The sequence below is a fragment of the Bidens hawaiensis genome, unplaced genomic scaffold, assembly GCF_021521415.1.
Source record: "Bidens hawaiensis isolate Kalapana, Puna unplaced genomic scaffold, B.hawaiensis_p1.1 tig00025003_1, whole genome shotgun sequence".
Lineage (NCBI taxonomy): Eukaryota > Viridiplantae > Streptophyta > Magnoliopsida > Asterales > Asteraceae > Bidens > Bidens hawaiensis.
This window is the reverse complement of record NW_027493970.1, coordinates 121,884-132,561: the sequence shown is the minus strand read 5'-3', so window position 1 is coordinate 132,561 and position 10,678 is coordinate 121,884.

Sequence of the window (10,678 nt, the reverse complement as noted above, 5' to 3'; positions counted from 1 at the left end):
GCATATCTTTTTAATTAAATACATAGCAATATTGACTAACACTTCATTCACTCAAATTTTAAACATTGTCTTTAGAATGGATTAGGTGCTCAGTTTGAAAAAAAATACCTTTTATTATGTTTTAGATGACAAAATGAAAAAAAAAAATAAAAAAAATCCATGATTGCAAATTAACATTGTTGGTCAACAAGAATATGATAATGACAGCCATGTTATAGATTTTTGAATAAACTCATTTGGGCTAATTCGCTAAAGTTTTCTACAAATCCCTTCTCAACACAATCCCATCTTTACAAACATATTAAAAAAATAAAAAAATAAAACTTTATATGCTAACATTGGTTCAGAATATAAACTCTCTTAACAAAAAATTTCTTAAGACAAACCTAGTGGGATTAGCAACGTGTGAAAATAACTTATAAAGAAAAAAATAATAATAATGAATGGTTATTATTTTTTTTTTGTGGTATCCATAACTGAAAACAAAGAAAATATAAAAATAATAAAAACCACTAGGAGCTTTAAATAGAAAAAAACATATCATTAAATTACTTGAAATTAAACTATATCCCACAATTAAATAGTTTTAACACATTTATTGCTATTTATTACAAGCAATATATGAATTGTAAACAAATATACATATATAATGGGGATATGTACAAATGAAATTAACCTATTAAACGTATAAAAACATAATAATAATAATTACTCTAGCCATGTGACGATGTTCATATTAATAGTCATTTGTATTTGATCATTAATATAACAAAACATATTGAAGCCATATAAAAATGTAACGAATATCTTTTGAACAACAAAAAAAAATAGGTTTATATTAAAACGAAAGGTTAATATATGTATTAAGGCAATTTCAAAGTGGTGCTAGTTGTGGAGCATATATTCTTATTTGACTTTTACATAACACCAAAACAAAAGTTTATAATATTTTTCTTTTGTTCTCATTCCTTTTTTTCTGCCGTAGATAAAGACTTCGACCACAATTCTTTCACTTTCAAGAGAAAATAGTGTCATTTTAATTTAATAATAATGCATATACATTTGCAAATTAATGAGAAGCATAAAAAGGAATATATAGAATTAATTAAAGGAAATATCATAGAGATATGGTATAGTGGTATCAAATTTTTGGAAAACGATTAAAGTTCAAGTCCTTCATAAAACATAAATGTGTTATGAATACGAGAGTAATGCTTGGTGTCTTCAACGTGCCCCTTCATTTTTTTCTTCATATATACAAGAATAAAGCTTGGTGACCTCTTCTGACTGTCCCGACCTTGAGCTTAATTGTTTCGGTGCCATGTCTGGTTTTCATGGTACTTTTCCTGAAAGATTTGGCTCACAGTTTGGCTGGAAGGATCGAACTAGATCTTAGCATTTAAAATCATTGACTGTTGTGAGAGGTGTAGGGGTATGGTACTAAACCCGGTTTTACGACCCTAAATTATTATGTTTGGCTTATTTTATTACATGGACTAATACAATGTTATTGGCCTGAGGGGGTTTTGTGGAGGTAACCCTAACTGGGCTAGGCCCATTAGGGTACCATGATGGTGGCCATGAGGCTCTCTATATAAGGAGGTCTCCACCTCCTTATTAGGGGGTCATGCTCAATAAGAGCCACCACCACTTTTTTGTGTCTGTAAACAAGAGATCTTTGAGATTTCTTAGCAGTCACCTCCACACCCCCGAAAAACCATTGCAGGTCTCAAGCAACCGGAGAAGAAGATCAAGACGTGGTTCGTTCATCTCGAAAATCCGTGGAAACATCGTCATGGATCAGGTCAGATTCATTTCATGTTTCGACATTGGCGCCATCCGTGGGACGGCAACGAACTACCCTTCGATCTTCCTCTCGGCAGTCAGATCTCTCCCAGGAAAAACCCAGATCTGGAAGTTTACAGAAAAAGGCTTCAAGGCTTGTTCTATTAAAGCTCAAAAAGATCCATAGATCTAAAGGAGGCTTCCAGATCTGTGCAAAAAGAAACTGCCTGATTCGAATGATCAAGTCTCCGGATCTGTGATGGTTTTAAATCCGCTCCGAGCTTCAGATCTATCTAGATCTGATTTACAGATCTAGATCTAGATTACAGACCTGGATTTTAGGTTTAAAATTGCAGATCTAACTCTTAAATTACAGATCCAAAAATTACCAGACTTCCGCCATCATGTACGCGCGCCCGCGGATTCTCACTCCGCAGCCATGCATGTGCCGCCGCGGGAACCACCATGTGGGTTTCGCGCAAAAGACCTCCACCATGTGGGTTTTGTGCAGAAGACTGCCACCACGCATGCTCGCCAGCGGGTCACCATTCCGCCGACATGCGTGAGCGCCCGTGGAAACCACCGCGGAAACCACCATGTGGGTTTTGCGCAAGAGACCTCCGCCACGCACGCGCGCTCGCGAGTCACCACTCCATCGCCGTGCATGCGCGCATCAGGCCACGCGCCAAACTTAAAGGTTGGGAATCCTCATAATATCCCATATGGCTACGCGCCATGCTTAAAGGTCGGGAATCCTCATAATATCCCATATGGCTACGCGCCATACTTAAAGGTTGGGAATCCTCATAATATCCCATATGGCTACACGCCATACTTAAAGGTTGGGAATCCTCATAATATCCCATATGGCTACACGCCATACTTAAAGGTTGGGAATCCTCATAATATCCCATATGGCTACACGCCATACTTAAAGGTCGGGAATCCTCATAATATCCCATATGGCTACGCGCCATTCTTAAAGGTCGGGAATCCTCATAATATCCCATATGGCTACACGCCATACTTAAAGGTTGGGAATCCTCATAATATCCCATATGGCTACACGCCATACTTAAAGGTTGGGAATCCTCATAATATCCCATATGGCTACGCGCCATACTTAAAGGTTGGGAATCCTCATAAACCCATCAGGCCACGCGCCAAACTTAAAGGTTGGGAATCCTCATAAACCCATCAGGCCAAGCGCCAAACTTAAAGATTGGGAATCCTCATAAACCCATACGGCTTCGCGCCGAATACAAGACCTAACGCGGCTCCGCTCCGTTCAACATGCGCACCACCATGATACTTGAGCGCAGTCGCATATCACATGCTCATGCACCACATATGCTCACGCATCACATATGCTCACGCATATTACATGTGCTTACGCATCACATGCTCACACATCACATCAGTGCACGCAACATCTGCGCATGGCGCATGACACAAAGTCTACGCGCACGCGCATGCAACATCTGCGCGTGGCGCGGGACATAAAGTCTACGCGCATGCGCATGCGACATCTGCGCGTGGCGCATGACAAAACCAAAGCCTATGCGCAAGCGCATGAAACATCTGCGCATGACACACAGTCTACGCGCGCAGGCTTTATTATTCTTATAAATCCGTAAGTCGCCTCGCGCGCAGGCTTTATTATTCTCATAGCTCGTAAGCCGCAACTCGCGCAAGCTTCATTACTCTTATAGCTCATAAGTCGCCTCGCGCGCAAGCTTCATTATTCTTATAGCTCGTAAGTCGCCTCACGCGCAAGCTTTATTATTCTTATAGCTCATAAGTCGCCTCGCGCGCAAGCTTCATTATTCTTATAGCTCGTAAGTCGCCTCACGCGCAAGCTTCATTATTCTTATAGCTCGTAAGTCGCCTCACGCGCAAGCTTTATTATTCTTATAGCTCATAAGTCGCCTCGCGCGCAAGCTTTACTATTCTTATAAATCCGTAAGTCGCCTCGCGCGCAGGCTTTATTATTCTTATAGCTCATAAGTCGCCTCGCGCGCAAGCTTTATTATTCTTATAGCTCGTAAGTCGCCTCACGCGCAGGCTTTATTATTATTATAGCTCGTAAGCCGCAACTCGCGCAAGCTTCATTATTCTTATAGCTCGTAAGTCGCCTCACGCGCAAGCTTTATTATTATTATAGCTCGTAAGTCGCCTCACGCGCAAGCTTTATTATTCTTATAGCTCATAAGTCGCCTCGCGCGCAAGCTTCATTATTCTTATAGCTCGTAAGTCGCCTCACGCGCAAGCTTTATTATTCTTATAGCTCATAAGTCGCCTCGCGCGCAAGCTTCATTATTCTTATAGCTCGTAAGTCGCCTCACGCGCAAGCTTCATTATTCTTATAGCTCGTAAGTCGCCTCACGCGCAAGCTTTATTATTCTTATAGCTCATAAGTCGCCTCGCGCGCAAGCTTTACTATTCTTATAAATCCGTAAGTCGCCTCGCGCGCAGGCTTTATTATTCTCATAACTCGTAAGCTGCCTCGCGCGCAAGTTATGTTACATTATTATCGAGATGCGCGCTCCATCTTTTATCAGGCCTCGCGCCACTATGATGCGTGCTATATCTTATTTATGCCAGGGCACCATCATTATCATAAGGACCGCAACATGTCACCATCATGAAGAAAACCTCCCAAAACTCAAAGACAATAAAGACAAGGCCGAAGAAAAGGGAAAAAACCGCCTCATGGCCTAACACACCTCATAAAGTCCAGCGCTCCACCTAGACGCTTGCGCGCCCAGGAGCAACGCTGGACTTGGGGGGCTTGTAGGGGTATGGTACTAAACCCGGTTTTACGACCCTAAATTTATTATGTTTGGCTTATTTTATTACATGGACTAATACAATGTTATTGGCCTGAGGGGGTTTTGGGGAGATAACCCTAACTGGGCTAGGCCCATTAGGGTACCATGATGGTGGCCATGAGGCTCTCTATATAAGGAGGTCTCCACCTCCTTATTAGGGGGTCATGCTCAATAAGAGCCACCACCACTTTTTTGTGTCTGTAAACAAGAGATCTTTGAGATTTCTTAGCAGTCACCTCCACACCCCCGAAAAACCATTGCAGGTCTCAAGCAACCGGAGAAGAAGATCAAGACGTGGTTCGTTCATCTCGAAAATCCGTGGAAACATCGTCATGGATCAGGTCAGATTCATTTCATGTTTCGACATTGGCGCCATCCGTGGGACGGCAACGAACTACCCTTCAATCTTACTCCGTTGTGGGATAAACTATTCTTTGAGGGTGTGCAAAAGCTACATTCAAACTTGATTTCTTGTGAAAAGGCAGAGTAGGATCGTGAATGGAAGGCACTTGCTGCACTTAAATCAGCAATATCATTTAGTGTATTATATGAAATTGACGAATCCAAAGGAGAATTCAGATCATGCCTAAAGTCATATGAGATATGGATTTCTCTAGATCGACAATATGCTCGCGTTTATCAACGTCTTAAGTCCGCATTTGATACATTCAAGCACATGCCTGACAAAAGCCCAATCGTGATGATCGAGAGATTCTTGGATCTTTAAAGTCATGTATCTAATGATCAAATTAAAGAGAGATTGATTGACATTCTTCATGTTCGGGATTCATGAGTAGTTTGTGAATAGATTGTTCAACATCATCATCTAGATCTTCTTCGGCGGTGACCGATGAGTTTTCATCAATGGAATCTCTTGATTTTTCAGTGGACAAAGGATGGGTAATGGATTTGAAGAAAGCGTATGTTGATGATGGTTGGTCTATGTTTGTTGATGATATATCCAAGACCACATCATTAACAAATATTAATGAAGATCCAAATGCAATGGAGATTATCTTGCCTATCCGGGTGCTTTTTCCTGATTATCTTTATGAATCTTATGATTTCATGCCAATGTCACCTAAGATATATTCTAAACCATCTGATTCATTTATTTGTGAATTTTATGCTGATATTGTATTTCATTTGTGTTTCATGACAAATAGTGTATTCATTGTGGTGAATATAAGTCTAAGCTTCAATCATTTCGTCACCACAATGATCAATTAGAATTGGATTTAATTATCATTCGTGATAACTATCATCAAGTGGTTGAAATTGATCAAAAATTGAAAGATACTATTGATGCCTTGTCTGATAGTAATCATGATTTGTTAATTTAATCATGATTGAAAAACAGTTTCAAGAGATTTTGAAACTTATAACCAAAATAACTAAGCTTAAAAATGAGGTGTTGGAGTTAAAGAATAAATTGGGTAAATTTAGAAATTCATATATTTTCTACTCTATGAAATTATTGAAGTTAACAACAATCACCAAAAGGGCGGTAAACTGGTTTAGGGTTAGTTGAAGTTCCTCCTCCTTTTCATAATGATAACACCATACGACACACGGTAGATATAAAAGAAGTGGACATTAACTATCCACTAACAGTAGATCCTCCTATGACTGTTAGTAAGGTCAAAATAAACAATGAGGAGAAAGTTAAACCAGCTGATCCAAAGGAGACTGTTAAGAAAGAAAGTAATTGTTTAACTCCAAAGTCACATATTCAAAGTAATATGGTTTCCTGGTAGATGATGTTCTTATTGCACATGTGGTTGAACCGGTGGTGGTTCACAAGAATGAAAATATACTTGTTGAAAATTATATTCTTTGTGAACCACATAGTGTTGAAAAATAAAAAAACTGGTAAATCAAAATTGTTTATTACACCAAGGACATATGAGAAGAAAGTAGTTTCTGAAGATATCAAAATACTGGAATTTTCAAAACCGAGTGCTAATGGTAAATACTGGAAAGTTTATAAGTTAAAAGCTCTTGACAAGATGTTTGCTGTTGAGCTCTTTCTGATAGCTTTTATTAAACCTAAGTGTGTTGAAAAAGTTTGTGATTGTAATCTATCAGTTTTTGTTAATTGGGAAAGGAAAGAGTTAGAACGAAACCCCAAAAGGAATCCAAACCAGTGTTAACAAATTTGTCAAATCTGCTAATTCTGATGTATTGGGCAATTTTGCATAGTGTTCAAATCTTGATTTTCTCCGAAATAAAAATCATGAGAAAATTCAACACTCTGCGTCGATGCTTGGAAATCATTTTTTGATCATGTTGAGGATACTGGTCGATCTAAGACTATGGTCTGGGTTCCGTTTCTCATTAAATTATCTAGTTGTTGTGCATGAATATCCAAGAAGATATCAACGTTATATGGATTGTTGTTAAATCAATTTTTTGGATAGTGGATTATCTCGGCATATTGGTTTAGTTTGATTTGATTGATACTTGGAAAGATTTAAAATTCATAAAATTTGTAATTAGCAAACTTGTTCACACCATTCACACTTTTTAAACGCAAAATTTCTTTTTGGTGAACAAGATTTTTAAAAGATTTTATCCATGTTGGAAGATCGATTTTTCATTATTTTTTTCTTTTGTTTATATTTTTAAGGGGGGAGAAAATTAGAAAATCCAAAAATAGTGTGTTTTTCTGTATAAAAAATACAAAGATATGAAAAATTAAAATTTGAGAAATTGATCTGACTAATATGGGAAATGATGGCACACTGACATAGTGAACCTAACACATGAATAAACTAGACTAAAAACTGTTGTTTCATCAATTGCATGATGTGTATGGTAGACTTAACAGATCGTATAACTGCGGAAAAGATATAAACCTAAATTGCTTGGTAAATCCAGTGGTATTCCCTCTTGATGTTCCGTTAAAATATGTTTTAAGTACCAAAAAAGTTTAAAGATTGATGTGTGTACATGCGTTCATTTTGCAAAGAAATTCATCTTATTTTTCTTTTTATTTGGCAAAGAAATTCAACTTAATTTTTTCTTTTATTTTTGCTTAAGTCTTGGATCCTCTACGCGTGTAGGAATACCAATCTGAGGGTTAAGACCTATGTATTATGCTTTATTTTCTTTCTTGGTGTTTCGTACAAGACTTGGACCTTCTTCGCATATACTATAAGCACAAACGTGTAAAATCATGTATCGAACCGGAGGTTAAGGCCCTGTACAACTTCAACTTATTTTATCTTTTTATTTGTTAAAATGGAACCTTATATGCGTGTAGAAATACCGATCTTAAGGGAAAATTTTAACATTTTACTTTACTTTCTATTTGTTATTTTTGCATGGGTCACAACTAATCATTTCATGAAAAGAAAAATATGTACGTGTTGCTGTCTAAAGATTTAAAAAAAATATGTAGTTGGGGTCGACATAAGATTTGTGCTTAATTGATTCTTAATCTGTATCGTTAAGCTGCTGAAGGATCTGTATAAAGTTTAAAGTGGACAATTATATATTCAATCATCGTTGGATTATGTGCATAATAATGTCGAAATTGAAGTGTGGTCTAGGACGTTACAAGTCAATATGATACCATGTCGTGATCTTTCTCATAAAGATATAAATTATTTTTACTGCTTACATTTACAGCTTTAATTTTCTTTTCATTATTTTGAGAAAAATACAAAAATATTTTAGGTTTGTTTTGGTATAAATTTTGAAAAATCAAAAGTATTTCCGATGTGTTTTAGTATAAACTTTGTAAAAGCCAAAAAGATTTTGTTCTTTCCAAATTATTTTTGATCTTCCGACAAGCGATACACATTTTCAAAATCGTTTTTGTCGAGTTTGAAGAATTGGATTCACCATTACACATTTCCGTTCATACAATTATGTTCTCAAATGCGAAATCAAGATAAAACTTTATGGTTAATTTGTGGAATATGTTGATTGACTGCAGTTTTGACTAAGCGGTGATTATTCAATCCTTGAATCTTCTCAAGATGGTGAATTTAAATTATGGAAGAGTATTCGAGTTAAACGGGAGAGAAGATGTTGATCGTGTGTACAAGTTTGATGTTGATAAAGATTGGAGACACACAGCTAATTCCAAAAGGGATTTTGTTAGTGCATTGTCTGCATGGCATTATATGTATAAAGCAAACAGACAAAGATTAATGATAAACGAATACCAGCAATTGTTAGTACATGAAATGTGACAAGTGTCGGGAGTTGAACCGATGTGTCGTTTAGTCTTTGTAATTACGTTTTAATATGTGTTTAGAGTATTATATGTCTGAGTGAGAGATGTTCATATGTTAAAGTGCAAGGCTCATTCGTTAAAGGGGAATGGAGTTTACTAAGTCAACGAATGGATGGCCAATGGGAGAAACATGTAACGAATGGGAATTTCAAGCTTAACGAATGAGAGGAAGTAGGAGATAACTGATGAGTTGATGGAGTAACGAATGATTGTTGTGTATATAGATGTTTAGTTAGTTTTAGTTACGACGTTCATATTTTATGAGACAGCGTATTGTATCGAGACTCTGCCGAAATTTCTAATGAGCTTCAACGAGTTATTATATACATCTTATATACGTGCTCGGTCGTTTTCATTCATCAATTAGTACTTAAATGCACCGAGACAAACGCCGTGTGTTTTCGGTTTCAAACATCAATATTCAGTTCATTGATCCTCATCGGGAAAAACAATGATGAAGGCGATTATGAGAATGATGAGGATGGTGATCCTCATGACAGTTACGATGAGCCGTGTGATTATAGTGGTGATGATAACGATGATAACGGTGGTGATGGGGCTACTGGTGGAAATCAAGCGAGTCAAAAACAAGAGAACTTGCCAAGGCATGCCTCTGACGATCTTGCAAGGAAAGTCAGAGACGCGGATGTTGCATTGGAGGCTGAAATCTCCTCCATCTTTAATGTTGATTCTTGTGCAGATACCAAATCTATTGCTCAAGAAGCCGTGGAATAAAATAAAGAAGACGATGATGGGATCAACTACTCCCCGAACCCGGATACTCCGGTTCGTGATGAGACCGTGATGGCTCTTCCCGCTCAAACTACCGCTGCTACTGCTGCTGGAACATCTCAAGCTTCGAGACGACGAAAGAACAAGATATACACAATTAGCAATCGAGCTAGCGTTCGAGACCGAATCTATCCCTACTTGGATGATTCTCCAATCGTCTACTGCAAATGGCACCCAAGCAGTGAAACATTAGTCGTTCGATGATCCAACGACGATCTTACTTACATGCATATATGGGATATGTATACTCCGTCCAAGATTGGCATGAACTATTTCTGAAGAATCGTGGACCACTACATGATATACAAGGAGCTCAAGGGATGGTTTAATCGGTTTCAGAGCAAGTAATGGAAGAAGGATTACCCTGACTTCAAACTCTAAGGGTAAGTCCTTTTGACACTCCACGGAGGTTGATCCAGTGACAAGAAAGAAGAACAAGATGTGGCGATACAAGACTCACATGGACGGGCGAGAAATATATCATGGCGAACCATTCTTGCTCAACTTGTCCGAGCGCTTCATCTGTTGGAATTTTGATAACAACACCAGAGATGCACCACATCCCACTTCTTTGATGAACATGAGCTTGCAACGCTTAGCAAAGAGGATCAATTAAAACTGTACAACTCCCCACTGGGCGAAGATGTCCATCGGGACAACACATATGGGATAGTTGAAAAGTTCAACAAGTTTGTACACTATCTTGTTGAAAATCAACTATTCAACTGCGAGGACGACTTTGACTATGAGGTCGACTGAAGACAAGAGCTGATGGATTAAATATCAAAGACTTGAGGGAGATTGTAGGGTCCCGTTTTGTATGTTAGTCTTTTGTAGTTATTTTAACTTTTCACTATGTATGCTAGTCAGCTTGTCGTTTTCTTTATTGTATGTTTGGGCCCGAGGCCTTGTCCTGTTAAGCCCATTGGGCCGTTCATAATGAATAGGAAACATGGCATCGCTTTACTATAAATAATGAAGCATCTCCATGCATTCAATAACCTTTTGAGAAACCATTTACAAA